At 36.0% G+C, this 15,422-nt stretch overlaps 1 long non-coding RNA gene across 1 annotated transcript in view; it reads left to right on the plus strand.

The window, feature by feature from the left end:
- LOC123860274 (uncharacterized) overlaps positions 1-15,422 on the plus strand; it is a 352,027-nt gene that overhangs the window by 229,424 nt on the left and 107,181 nt on the right. Inside the window, exons 4-6 of the long non-coding RNA XR_010413163.1 lie at positions 2,543-2,629; positions 3,973-7,914; positions 8,455-8,905. This is a non-coding gene — a long non-coding RNA (uncharacterized LOC123860274). The remainder of the gene's footprint in view (positions 1-2,542; positions 2,630-3,972; positions 7,915-8,454; positions 8,906-15,422) is intronic.

Consider the following 15,422-nt stretch of genomic DNA (forward strand, 5'->3'; position numbering starts at 1 on the left):
AAAAATAAGTTATCAGCTATTTGAATTAACAGCATAGATGTTATATTTCTCAACTTTACACAGCATAGGACCCATTACATGAGATACTCTCTAGAAAAAGGAGTATGTTGGATGGAAATATTAGAATGGAAATGATATCTGTTGAAAAGATACTGAAGCAAATGTGATGAAATTTATAACTTGAAGTGTTTAACCTGAATAAATATGTCACTGGAAGTTTTGTAAGCATCAGTTGTATTGAATGAAGGAGAACTGCTTCTTTGAATTTAGGTGAAACCAGATAGCATGGATTGGTCCAAACCTCAAATAACAATTAGTGTGCCGGTGCCTCTATAAAAGTGAAGGTGGAGCTATATTAACAGAGTTGGGTGTCCAGATTATCAAGGGGATCTGTGATGAAGGATTTTCTAAAAATCGTAAAGAGATAGCATTTTGTTATGGCATCGATATTTGAATATCCACTTAATATCATGTGCTTTATTACTGTCTAATTAAAAGTTATGTCCGAAACAACCAGTTATCTGAACATCAACACAAACTGAGAGCATTGAACTGTTTTTAAAACAAGATTTGCTTTGAGCTTGCAAGAGAAATTAGCCTCACATGAGGAAAAGAAGTCATGGGCCTAATTATGAAATATGCATAAGTAAACTTGCCAAACAGATACCATGTTTGTGCTACAATTTTTTATTTATAAGATCAATGACTCTTAAAATGATGTTAAATATATGTTTATTTCTGTGAAAGAGGACTTTCATTGGACCTTTTGTTACTTTGAAATGATTTTTTTATTTTCATGAATGTTTCATTCTGTTATAGCTTGAGTGACTATCTTAGCAATAGAATTATCAGGCAGAATTACAGAACACCCCAAAGGTCCTCTTACTTTTTTTTAGAATCTGCAGTTCTGATCTGGACTGTTGTCTTTGTTGAGTTTCTATCCCACGCTTCTCTATATAGATTATCTAAAAGGATTTGACTGTTGACAGGAGGCTAGGCCCTGAATTACCAGCATAAGAAACTAGACTGAAGCCATCGATCAATTGAATATATAAACATTTCTCGAAAATTTTTGAAGGTCTAATCCCTGAGATATTATTTTCCTAATATCCTTTGAGCCATTCAACCCGTTAGAAATATATTCTTTTTTTTTTTTTTAAAGATTTTATTTATTTATTCATGAGAGACAGAGAGAGGCAGAGGGAGAAGCAGGCTCCCAAGGAGCAGGGAGCCCGATGTGGGACTCGATCCCAGGACCCTGAGATCATGACCTGAACCGAAGGCAGACGCTTAACCATCTGAGCCACCCAGGCGCCCGAAATATATTCTCATAAACACATTTCCCTTTTCTTCTTTTAGCATGTAGGCCCTATTTGCATATTATTCATTCATATGTTCAACAAAAGCCTAGTGGGAGCTAACAATTTACTCCAGGCACAATGCTAGGTATAACAAGACCCCTGCTCTCATGATGCGATGCTTTGATAAGGAGAAAGAGATGATAAACTTGCATATAAATACATAAAAAATTCATCTAGTGACAAGTGCTGTAAAGAAAATTAAATGGGACTAGAGAATTGTTGGGGCATCCTTCTTTAGATGGGATAGTTTGGAGAAGGAGGTAATATTTGAAATAAGACTTGGTCACTGGGAGCAGCTATGAGAGGAGAGCTCTAAGGAGAGACAGTAACCAGTGCAAAGGCCCTGAGGCCAGAATAAGCTGGGGAATTGAGAGGCCAGTGTACTACTATTGTAATGAAAACTTGGGGGGGGTATAAAAGACAGTTAGAAAAGGCAAGGGCTGTCTATTTAAAGGTTATGTCCAAAACAACCAGTTATCTGAACATCAACACAAACTGAGAGCATTGAACTGTTTTTAAAACAAGATTTGCTTTGAGCTTGCAAGAGAAATTAGCCTCACATGAGGAAAAGAAGTCAGGCAGGATCTCACAGGTAGGAATCTGAGTTTATTCTAAGTGTCATAGGTTCTAATGAGGGAGTGATATCCTTTTACAAAGTATTTTACAAAGATAACTCAGGCTCTGTGTATAGAATGGACCACAGGCAGGTAAGAGTGGAATGAGGAAGACTAGCTAGAAGGCTGTTGCATTAGCTCATGCTATTGTTTTGAAGAATTTACTTTTTATATGTAGAGGAATAAAGAGATGAATACAAATAAAAATATAGAAATATAGAAAACTCCTTAATTTATTTCACCAAAGGAAGGGAAAGTGAGGAAGTTACCTATGTTTTTGTTAAATCTTAAGTACAACTGGAGGGGATGGGACGTGTGTTGAACACTTTTTTTTTAAAAGGGAAGTTATGTTGACGTGACTGTTGATAAGAATGTAATAAAATCTCACATTTATTGAGCCATGTGCCACGCAATGTTGCAGGTGTTTTCATGGACCAGCTCTCCTCTAGTTATTCCTCTTCACAGATGAGGAAATGAAGGCGCAGAGCTATGAAGTCACTGGCTCAGGGTCCCACAGACAGTGAGGGGCTAACCCAGGATTTTAAGCCAAATTTTTCTCTTCTCCAGCCTAGGCTTCCTCTTCAGGGGAGAGGACTTGAGAATCTGTAGTGAAAGGAAACTTTGCAGGTGAGAGGCTGAAGAACTGCTCCCCAGGTATGTGCACTGCCTCCCTCACTCCTCATGTGGCTTTAACTCCTCCTCCAAGTCCTCTCTGCCTGCTGCACTTTTTACCTCTGGGCCTTGCTTTCACCTCCACTTTTCTTCAATCTACCCTTCACGTAGGCTTTTACTGAGAAATATCTCTGTAAGTATGTGGTTGCCAAAATGAAAAGAAATATCCCCCCTATTTTTGTCACTAAATTTCTGACTCTGGTAGCCCCAGTACTCATTGGCTTTAACAGCTGCTCTCTATTTCTCTGTGGGTACTCTCCTTGTGTCTGAAGGGGGAACCGGGAGAGCAGGGATTCCTAAGCTAGAGGGACACAAAGCTTTCCCCTCTGTGGTTTGTCCCCATACATGCTGAGACACTCATTCATCAGCTCAGCCTTCTCACAGGTATACTCTTGGTCACAGCAGGCTCTAGGAGATTACTTGTCTCGCTACTGAATTTTCTTTATATGCTTTTTTTTCAAGTATGTATGAAATTATAGTCTTGAGCTTTCCTTTTTCATACACAAACTAATCATTATGAAACCCAATAATGACCCCTGAGAGAAAAACCACACGGAGCACAAGGGCTCAGACGTGGGGTGAGGGTGTTGGACAACAGACATCGTTCCCGGACCTATGGACACAATTCTCTCCGGGAGGTCAGTGCACTACATTTTTATGACTTGAACTATTTTTTCAGGATATTACGCCATAGTTTCCGCAAAGCACAATTTTGTGTTGTAATGCCTATTTTGCTTGTGCCATTATCATTCCTGAGCCTGAAATCTCAAGGTTCGAGCATCACGTATTATTGATCTGATGATTTGACTTAACATAGGAGAGGAGAAAGTTTAAAGGACCAGAAAATCAGAAACAATCCATGAGGTAAAAGGACTGGTTTTCTGTAATCCCTTTGACAAAAATCCTTTAACATTTTATTCTTATGGGTTATGTGACTACCGGATAGTTAACTTGATTATTTGCCTTGGAATATAATAAAAGAGTGCAAGGGAGAAGTTTCTTTTAAATTTGAGATTTAAATGTGATTTATCTCCCAGAACATAGAAAGTGGAGATACCTGAGCATTTTACTTTTGGGAGACAAAGATTTTGGTGCTCAGTTTTTGTTTTTTTTTTCTCACTGGTCTCACAGGTCTTTAGTCAAAATTAGCTGTCCAAAGTGATTTGACTTTTATAGAATAAACATAAGTTTTTAGGCAGTAGGTTTCTTTTCTGCAGGTTTCTTGTCAGCTGCTGGTTTCTTGGTAGCTGCAACCTTTCTCCCCACCACAGGTTTCTTCTGCTTCTTCACACCAACAGCCTTTTTTCCTTTCTTCCCCACCACAGGCTTCTTGCCTGGAACCCCCTTCTCATCTGATTTGGCTTCTAAGGCTGCTGCTGCCTTATCCATTCGGAGTTTGTGATTCTTGGCCTGGCAAGGAATGGTATTCTGGCTCATGGTCTTTGCATATGGATTTAGCTTCAACATGATTCTCAGGTTCTTCAGTGGATTCTTCTTCAGGACTCTGAGATGAATCTTCTTGCATGGTGCTCGGAGGGCTCTTTGGATCTCTGGACTTTTCAAGATTCTGCTAAGGTCTGTATTAAGCATCTTATGCATGGGAAGGTTGTAGTTACTCTTGAGGGAGGCAGCCTTATGCCAAGTGCCATACAGATCGTCTAACTTGTGGAAAGCACTTTCAGTCCAAATGCAGAAACGTCCCACATGCTTGTTCTTGGGCCAAAATTAGAACAAGGGAAACTTTTGGCACATTTATCTCTCAGAAAATGTTGGCAGATCTCACTTTTTATTTTCTCGCAAAATCTGCTCTTAAGACTCAAGTACTCTTTCATATCATATTGATAACATCGTTTAAAACATGATCTCTCCCAAAGAAATTTGTAGTTTACCACAGATCAAATCTTTAGGTGAAAGAAAGGACTCTCCTGAGTATGATTTATCTATGTATTTGTTTGTTTGCTTCTTTTTAAAAGTTTATATTGTACTTTGTTCCAAAAAGGAAATTTGAGGCCATGTTATCATACAATAAGAAGAAAAAAATAAAAATAAATAATTGAGAACATTAGGATGACTGTAATTTTGAGAATTTGGGGTTTTAGGGAAAAATTCTTTGTTGTTTTGCTATTGCTGTTATCAGGAACCCTTATTTTACCTTGAAATCTTAACAGGGCAGAGTGGAGTCATCAACTCCACTTACAGCAGACCAATCTTTCGGCATGTGTTAAGACGATTTATGGTGAAAAAGTATTCTCTTGTATTTCTCAGCTTGCTTGGGGCATTTAGTACAGTTTACTATTCCAGGTTTAGTTCTTTAGTATCCCTCTCTTTGGTTATTTATTAACCTCCCTTTAAAGTACAACTTAATCATTCAAGGAAGGTACAAAGTTCAGTTAATGTTTCTACTCTTCCAAATCATGATAATACATGAAGCCACTGTATAACTTGAAATGCCTCCTAAAGCCTAAAATTTGTAAATGAAAGCATTAGCCTGTAGGGAACTTGCTCTAAATACCAGCATTATACAGGTAATCCTGCAGTGACAGAGAAATGCTGCCCGCATTAATGGAATGTTTAGATGATACCTGTGTTCCAAGTAGTTTACGTGTTTCACATGTAACCTCCACCTTCCCCTCCCTCTGTTGTTCTCCTTATAAGGACAGGATGTCAAAGGTGATCAGATATTCCCCCAGGGAAGCCAGAGGAAGAAAATAGTAGATGTCCTCCCTTCTAGAGATATGTCTATTATGCAATTCATCAAGGATGATGACTGCTTAGGATCCAAAATTCAGACTGAACACAGGGGTTCAGTTTTTTTCCTCTCACTAGGAGTAATGAAAAAAGTAGCCATAGAAGACTTGAGTAAATTTCTAGGCACTATGTTTACAAAACAGTAAGAGATCATGGATCTCTCACCTGTCCTCCCAGAACCTAGAACAGTGCCTCAACATCATATGTGTTCAGTATCACTTGTAAAATGAATGTAAAATGAAATCTCCCTCTGAAACCTAGTTTTTTGTTTTTTGTTTTTTTGTTTTGTTTTGTTTTTAATATTTTATTTACTTATTTGACAGAGAGAGCACCCACAAGCAGGGGGTGTGGCAGGCAGAGCAGGAGGGAGAAGCAGGCTCCCCACTAAGCAAGGAGCCTGATGTGGGACTCGATCCCAGGACCCTGGGATCATGACCTGAGCCGAAGGCAGTCGCTTAACCGACTGAGACCCAGGCGCCCCTGAAACCTAGTTTTTGAGAGTCAATGTATTGAGAGTTCTCAGGTACTTCTTAGGTATGGGAAATCCTTCAATTTCTATCCTGTCTATATAAGATAAACAAGCTCTTGTTCCTTATTATACTGTGTTAGTTAAGGGTGCTCAGTTCTGGAGCCTGAATTCAGAACATATTTTCACCACTTATTAGCTGTGCAAATCTGGGGAAGTTGCTTAGCTCTTCTGGGACAGTTTTCTGATCTGTGATGTTAGGAGAAGTAAATGATGTATGATGCATAGTACGAGACACCCATAGCCTGATAAATATTTGACGACAGTCACGGTATAGCAGCTCGAGCCTTGAGAAAGCCTCAAGTCCTACCTGCTAAAAGGAAGATTCTTCGTGAATAGAAATAATAGGAACTTCAAGGAGTTAGAGACAGATTCTCATTGACGTGTGGCTTTTTAAGTCGTGATAATGAAAACAGCATTGAAAAGGACTGCTTTCCAGAGAGAAGTAGGCAGCTATCCAAAGTATTTTGAGTCAGAAATAAATATTGGTAGATTTCTCTCTTTAAAGAGATTTTTAGAATTATCTCCAATAGAATGAAGAGTTTACAGCCTTAAAAAATAAAAATTTTAAAAGACCCTAAATATGAGATTTTACTTTGAAGTTATTTTTTCTTTAACAAACATACCATTCATTCAACAAATATTTATTAAGCAACCACTATATGCCAAGCATTGTGTTAGGAGCTAGGGAGAAAAATGAAATAGGCATGGTGCCTGTTCTAAATGAGTTTAAAGAATCTAAATATTCAGATAAGCAATGCCCTTCAAAATAGTTACCCTGGCTTCCTGTACATTTATCCCAATATTATTGCTCTCAACACCTTCAAACAACTCTTGGGCAATACCTTCAGAGTCAATGCCTGAGCTACACATAAACAGCACTGGCCTCTTCACTTTTGGGAAAGACTAATAGTGGATTTTAAAATACTTCAAATCTCCTTTATTGTTTGGTAAATGCCACAGCTCAGAAACCCCCAAATGCCCACCTATCCCCAATGCTACAGTTTGTCTTCTAGGACTCTTTAGAACACCTCACAACCCAGCAACTAAAAAATTAATACCTGGATCTTGGTCAGTGTTCTCCAGGACCTTGCTCCAGTGACATCTGTTTTGATTGGTCTCTGTCCTGTCATACCTTTTGTTGAGTACTTTGAGTATCACCCCTCACAGGGAGTGTCATCCTGCATTTTCCTCAATCCTTCTTTCATATCTACTTCATTCTACCTGGTACATCCAAGGCCCCAATCCTATTCTAGATTACTTTTAGCTATCGATGAAGATCAAATCCAACTCAAAAGGACAAAATTTGGCTGCCTATGAAGACATATGTTTAAAATAAAAAGGAACAGACTAAAGACAAGTCCAAAAGAAAGGTCCTGATATTGTTCTGGGCAAAGGTAAGTGTCATTCAAGTTAGCCTGTAGGTGACTACTCAGAGGGGATGACATCCTGTCTTATGTAATTTCTGGTGTTTTTATGAACAAAAACAATAATATCAGGCCAATTACTTTATAGTCACATCTTGCATATTAGCTGAATGTCTAATTTTAGAAGAGCTGTATTTTAAAGTCATAAACCTTTAGTTAGGAGCATTTTTAAAACTTAGTATATTTTTTCCAGCTAATGTTAGCATATAACATGTTAGCAAAAGGTTAGCATATAAGGAGTCTGATGGTCATGTTTATCTCAGTAGCATTTGGAATTCCTAATACCTAGATATAGTAAAATAACAGTGAATATCTTTTCCAGTATAAGATTCAGAATTATTAAAAATTGTAAAGTATGACACAGTTATAGAGGAAATAGAAGTTTTTGTTGTGGGGAATGTGAATTCAGAAACATATGTTGTTATAAAATATGCTTATTTTTTAATAGGATTTGTATGATGGAAAACTAAATTTATGTTATTTGTTACAGGACACTCAAAAAGCAAAAACACAAATCAGCAAAAATAAAACAAGACAGAAAGGACTTTCTGAAGACAAAATTATTGGTTGGTGGGACACAATTTTGAAAGGAATGAATATCCGATACTTGTGCTAAAGACAGATTTGACTTTGGGTCCCATAGCCTAGAAAATTGATAAATCATACTTAATTAACTTTTTTACTGGTTCAGCTGCAAAATCATTTGTATGAAAATAGTAAATGTTTTTCCATAATGATAGTGGATCTTGTAGATAATATTACTTCATCCTATAACATTAACCACTGAGCTGAAGTTTATGTGTTGAATGAATGAATGTATAGGTGATCAGGGGTAGGAATGACATTTCCTTTGGATCATTTCTTAGGACTTCATTTCTTTAAAGATAATAATTTTTATTTTTCTTGCAAAAAATAGAAAATCTGATAGAAAATTTTCAGAAATGAGTTGAGTAAAAATTATTACACACCATCTGTAAATAAGCGTTAGCATTTTTCTGTATCTTGACACCCATTTTTTATATATGTGTATTGTAAGTATATGTATATGTGTGTTTGATTTACAAAAAATAATCATGTACAACTTTTTCTTTTTTTTTTTTTTAAAGATTTTTTTTATTTATTTATTTGAGAGAGAGAATGAGATAGAGCATGAGAGGGAAAGGGTCAGAGGGAGAAGCAGACTCCCTACCGAGCAGGGAGCCTGATGCGGGACTCGATCCCGGGACTCCAGGATCATGACCTGAGCCGAAGGCAGTCGCTTAACCAACTGAGCCACCCAGGTGCCCCACAACTTTTTCTTTTATAAAACATTGTGATATATACCTATGTATGCCACTAAACAGTGTTCTATAGCGTTGTTGAGTGACTGCATAATATTCCACTCTAAATATACATCATAATTTATTTCACCAATCTTCTGTCATTGAGCATTTAGGTTGCTTTTAATCTTTTTGCCATTGTGTTGTAGAGACATTTGGCTCTTCCAAGAATTTTAAATCATTCTAGTGCCGTTATTCCCTTGGACAGTTAAGCCTATGGATCCTTTCTCAGAATAAGGTTGGTGGTTTGTTTTCTTTGTTAGTTTTTACATAAATACATAGGGTTAAGAAGAAACCAATTATATTGATTGAAAGAGTTATCAAAATATTTTTTAAATTTATGATGTAATATATGTGTTTTATATTTTGTGTGATATACTCATATATGACATATTAAATAACAAGATCTAGTGGCACATCTAATAACAATCATAATTTTAACTAGTGATGAACATAAGTGAATTTTGAGATACCTGAAACAATTAGAATTCAATATAAAAGTAGATTTTATGTTCCATTTATTTCACTGTAATTTGTTGCTTACATTAATAAAAGAAGGAAATGCTCAACTAGGGTTAGAGGTTAATGAAAATAAAGATGTGACTTTTTTTCCTGTCCAAACTCACAGACAGCTTGAATTTTATCCATGCATCTCTATAGCCACAAGACCTCAGATTAAGAACCTCTGTGAATATATCAGATTAATTTGAAGGTACTAAATATAGTAATAAGGGAAAAGTAGGTATGTTCCCCAAAGATTAGCAATATAGGTTTAAAATAAAAAAATGGTACTAACCTTGGTGAAGCCAATGGAGGTTGAGAATCATAATCTGTAACACAAATAGACCAGGATGATGAGTAATGGTGGAAGAAACCTAGGAGTTGTGGGAAGCTAATTATGAATAGGGTTTCAAAGGAATGGAAGACCAGAGAAAAACCCTGCTATTTCAGGCTTCTAATGAAAAGACATTGTGTTATTGAAAAGGGGAAATTGAACTTTTCTCTAACTTAGTAAAACCCAAATGTACCAGCCTCAACAACCAATGACTACAAAATATTATCTTATTTCCTCTAAATACCCAAGTGATCTGAGCTCGTCTCACAGAGCAGCCTGATTGCTCAAAATTAGCACCTCTCTCAAATGTTCCACCAACTTTCCCTGTGTTCCAAAGGATATGCAGGATGGAGCAGGTCTTGTATGTTCTTTCATTTGGGCAAAGCCACTGCCCGTTGCCTCTGTTTTCAGTGACCCTTGTGAAGTTGACACTCAAAGATGTTTAACCATCTTTCTGACCTGGTTTTGGGTGGCAGGAGTCCTTTCTGTACCCTTAGCTACTCAGGGCAAAGCAGAAACCAGTTCTTCTTCAAATTCTACACATCAGAGACCAGGCTGAAATTCCCACAAAATTTCATCCAACATGGGAGTGGACCAGAGCGATATTGGGAAGTACCACACAGAATAACCTGTGTCTTCAATATAGCTTCTAGGACAGCCATATCTAAGGGTGGCTAAAGGCATTTCTTACTCACTAGCTCAGTCTGGGAATGTTGAAATACTCCCAAGAGGCCTCCAAGGAGAAGAGAGGTTTTCATCTCTCCAGTAAAAGTCTCATTCCCCAGAGTCCCCCACATTTCTAGTTCAGACCGTTCCTGGGATTGACATTGAGAATGCCATATGGTGAAGACCCCAGCTCTACCCACAGAAGTTGACCTACAGTTTATTAGTTTAGCACCTAAACATTCTGAATTATTTAGTCCTAAATAATATCATGACTAGGAATTCCAAAGTACAGCCTGTTTATTTTTTTAGTTTCTTGTCCAGCGTGTGAAGTTCATATCTATATATCATTTTTATAGTCTTTAAATTCAAGTCTTCTGCAAACGACTACTATGTCAAGGACAAACATCTTCATGTCTTTTACCCATTTTCTAATTGAATGGCTTGTTTTTTAACTGTTGAGTTTTTAGAGTTCTTAATATACCCTTACCAGTCCTTTGTCAAACATGTAATTTACAAATATTTTGTTCCAGTATGTAGCTTGTCTTTTTATCCTCCTTATGGTTTTTTGCAGGGCAAAAGTTTTCAGTTTGATGAAGCCCAGTTTATCAATGTTCCCTCTTATAGATTGTATTTTTGGTGTCATGTCTAAGAACTCTACTTAGATCTCAATCCCAAAGATTTTCTCCTGTTTTTTTCCTAACATTGAAAAGGTAGCATAGTTTTAGATTTTACATTTAAATCCATCATCCATTTTGGATTTATTTTTATATAAGATGGGAGGTTTAGGCCAAGGTTCTTATTTAGTTATTTTCCTATAGATGTCCAATTGCTCCAGCACCATGGGTTGAAAGGCTATCCTTTCTTCGTTAAATTGTTTTTCACCTTTGTCAAAAGTCAGCTGGCCAAATTTGTATGGGTCTCTTTCTAGGTTTTTACCCTGTTCTGTTAATCAGTGTGTCTATCACTCCACCAACACTGCACAGTTTTGTTTATTGTAGCTACACAATAAGTCTTGAAATTGGGTAGACTGATTTCTCCCCCATTATTATTCTTTTAGAAAATTAGTTTTTTTAATATTGTAGTTCCTTTGCCTTTTCACATAAATAAAGAATAATCTTGCCTGTAATTGCAAAGCTTCTGGAAATTAGTTTAAACCTATACAGTTGACCCTTGAACAACATGGGTTTGAACAGCTCCCATCTAGTTATACACATTTTTTTTGGATAAATATAGTATAGTGCTCTAAATGTATTTTGTTTTCTTTATGATTTTCTTAATAACATTTTCTTTTCTCCAACTTACTGTATTGTAATGATATAGTATATAATACATGTAGCATAGAAAATATGTGTTAATAGACTGTTTTTGTTACAGATTAGGCTTCCAGTCAACAGTAAGCTATTAGTGGTTAAGTTTTTGGAAAGTCAAAAGTTGTATGTGGATTTTTGACAGTGTGAGGAGTCAGCATCCCTAACACCTGTGTTGTTCAAGGGTCGACTGTATATGAATTTTTTTTTTAAAGATTTTATTTATTTGACAGAGAGAGACAGCAAGAGAGGGAACACAAGCAGGGGGAGTGGGAGAGGGAGAAGCAGGCTTCCTGCCGAGCAGGGAGCCCGATGCGGGGCTCGATCCCAGGACCCTGAGATCATGACCTGAGCCGAAGGCAGACGCTTAACCAGCTGAGCCACCCAGGCGCCCCTCAGCTGTATATGAATTTAAGAAGCAACACCTTTACTATCTTGTGTCTTCCAGTCCATGAACACAGTATGTCTCTCCATATATTTAGGTTTTCTTTGATTTCTTTAATTAACATTTTGTAGTTTTTGTCATACAAATGCAAATACAATATAGTACTATAGTGTTAGATTTACACATAAGTATTTCATTTTTTTGAATGATTGTAATTGGTATATTTTTAATTTTGGTGTTCATTGTCAGTACAAAGAAGTGAAATTGATTTTTTGAATATTTATTTTGTATCCTGCCGCCTTGCTGAATTCACATAGTATTTCTAGAAGTTTTCTTGTAGAGCTCTTGGAATTTTCTATGTAGACAATTATGTCATCTGTAAATAAGGATAGTCTTCTTTCTTTCTGATCAGTATGCCTTTTATTTCCTTTTCTTGCTTTATTATAACGGCTACAATTTCCAGTAGTATGTTGAATAAGAGTACATATTTCTTTGCTTTGTTCCTGATCTTTGAGGAAGGGCATGTAGTGTTTCATCATTATGTATGATGTCAGCTTTATTAAGTTGAAGAAGTTCCCCTCTATTCTTACTTTTCTGAGAGTTTTTATCATGAATGAGTGTTGAATTTTGTCAAATGCTTTTTCTCATCAAATGATATGATCATATATTTTTTCCTTTAGACTATTAATATGGTAGATTACACTGATTTTCAAATATTGAACTAAACTTGCATCCCTGGAATAAATTCTACTTGGTCATGGTATGTAATTCTTTTTATTTATTGCTGAATACTATTTGCTAGTGTTTTCTTAAGGACTTTTACATGTATTTTTATGAGTGATATTGGCCTGTAGTTTTCTTTTCTTATACTCACATTGTGTACTATCAGGGTATATTATCTTCATAAAATGAATTGAGATTGCTCTCTCCTCTTCTGTTTTCTGGAGGAGATTGTATAAAATTGTTTTTTTAATTCTCCTATAAACATTTGGAAGAATTCTCTAGTGAAACCGTCAAGGGCTGGAGATTTTCTTTGAGCTTTTAAATTATGAATTTTTAAATTATGAAATAATCATTTCCTGAATAATTGTTGGACAATGCAATTTATCTGTTTCATACTGGGTTAATTGTGGTGCTTTGTGCTTTTCAAAGAGTTGGTCCATTGCATGTAAATTATCAGACTTATGTGTGTACACTTATTTGCAGTATTCCTGTATTATGCAGAGTCTGTCATGATATCCCTTTTTAAATTTCTGGTATTGGTAATTTGTGGCTTCTCTTTTATTCCTTTGTCAGTCTTGTTAGAGATTTGTCAATTTTATTAATCTTTAAAGAGAACCAAATTTTGGTTTCATTGATTTCTGTTTTTTATTATTTCCTTCTTCTATTTATTTTGGGTTTACTTTTCCTTCTTTTCCTGGGTTCTTGAGGTGGAAGTTTAGATTACTGATATGATACTTTCCCTCATTTCTATTGTAAGCATTAGTACTATAATTTTCCCTCTCAGCATTGTTTTAGCTGTGTCCCACAAATGTTTATATGTTGTACTTTCATTATCACTCAGTTCAATGTAATTTTTGATTTCTCTTGAGGCATCTTCTTGAGCTGTGGATTATTTAGAAATGTATTGTTTTTCTTTCTGTTGTTGATTTCTAGTTTGCTTTCATTATGGTAAGAGAACACACTCTTAGGATTTGAATTCTTTATAATTTGTTGATATTTGTTTTGTGGCCTATGATATGGTCTATCTCAGTGTATGTTCTATGGCTCTTGAAAAGAATGTGAGTTCTGCTGTTGTTGGGTGGACTGTTCCATAAATGTTGATTAGACTCTGTTCGTTGTTGGTGTTATAGAATTTTCTGTATCATTGCTGATTTTCTGTCTGGTTTCTGCCGGTTGTTGAAAGAGGAATGCTAACATCTCTATAATTGTAGGTTTGTCTATTTATCCTCTCAATTTCACCAGTTTTGCTTCAGATATTTTGTAGCTCTGTAGTTTGGTGCATACACATCCAGGATTGCCTTGTCCTCCTGATGGATTGACCATTTTATCATTATGTCATGTCATTCTCTGTCTGTGGTAAATTTTTGTTCTTAAGTCTACTTTATCTGATATTAATATGGCTACTCCTGCTTTCTTTTGATTAACATTTGCATAATATGTCTTTTTCTATCCTTGTACTTTCAACCTCCCTGTGTTAAATTTGAAGTGAGTTTCTTGTAGACAGCTTATAGTTGGGTCATGTTTTTTAATCTACTTTGCCAATCTCTGTCTTTTAACTGGTACATGTAAACACTCTTTTATCTATAAAATTTACTACCTAAAAATTAAATAAAAATGCACACAAGTATACAAAATTTGAAAGATACTGAAAAGGACATGTTAAAGAGTCAGTCTCCTTCCACCCTTTCCCCCAGTCTTCCCATCCTCCTCCCAAGAGGCAACCATGTTCTCCAGTTTTCAGTTGTCTTCTGTCAGAGCCAATCTGCACACATGCAAATATATCTAGGACTATATATTTTTTCTTTAAAAAGAAAAAAACAAATAAAGTGTATATGCTGTTCTACCTCTTACATTATAGATAGACTTAATAGCATACCTTGGAGAACTTTCTGTGTTGGTACATATAGAGCATACTGGCAACATTTAAATAAAAATATTTTCTTCTAGGAGCACCTGGGTGGCTCAGTCAGTTAAGCATCCAACTCTTGATTTTGGGTGAGGTCATGATCTCGGGGTCGTGAGATTAAGCCCAGTGTCAGGCTCCATGCTGGGCCTGGAGCCTGCTTGGGATTCTCTCTCTCTGCCCCTCCCCCCACCTTCTGCTCATTCTCCTCTCATTCTCTCTCTGTCTCTCTAAAAAAAAAAAAAAGAAAAGTTTTTTTCTTTTAGTTTCAAAAGTCTTAAAAACCAATATCAGGAAGTGGCTCTTTTCTACAAGATTACATGTAAAAATCCTCATGAGTTGAAAACATTTAACAATCAGAATGGAGAATATAATTTATAATGAAATATATAAATTACTATATATATTGAGCTTAAGTAACATATACTTTAGAATAAATGTGATGGAAATCTATTCTTTATAAGTCATATATTTCCAAGGAGTTGTGAAGTTATTTGGCAGCAACTGTCTATATGGCTAGGAATAATGGGATAAAACTAAGAAAAGGAGAGACAATATTTTAAGTCAAAATATAGCTACTGGAAACTTTGTAAAATATTTTATGCCATTATTTTCTTATATGCCCAAATGGGGGAAAACCTATCCCATGAAATAAAATGAATTCTGGATCTTAGAATTTTCCTTTGTCTTTTATGCATTGCAAAATAAACAGACTTCTGAAGAGAGAATGACTAATCTATTCAACAAATATATATTAGGTACATACTGTGTTCCAGGCACAGTTCTAGTCAGTAAACAAAACAGAAAAAGTCTCTGCAGTCTTGGAGCTCGCATTCTGGGAAAAGCAGTGGGGAAGAAAGAAAACAGAGAAATAAAAAACAAGAAAAAAGGCAGGTAGTGATAGACATTTAGAAGAGAATAAAACTGGGTTATATG

The sequence above is a fragment of the Mirounga angustirostris genome, unplaced genomic scaffold (genome assembly GCF_029215605.1).
Source record: "Mirounga angustirostris isolate CCGP_5_RB_7025 unplaced genomic scaffold, mMirAng1.0.hap1 SCAF_7, whole genome shotgun sequence".
In the NCBI taxonomy this organism is placed as follows: Eukaryota; Metazoa; Chordata; class Mammalia; order Carnivora; family Phocidae; genus Mirounga; species Mirounga angustirostris.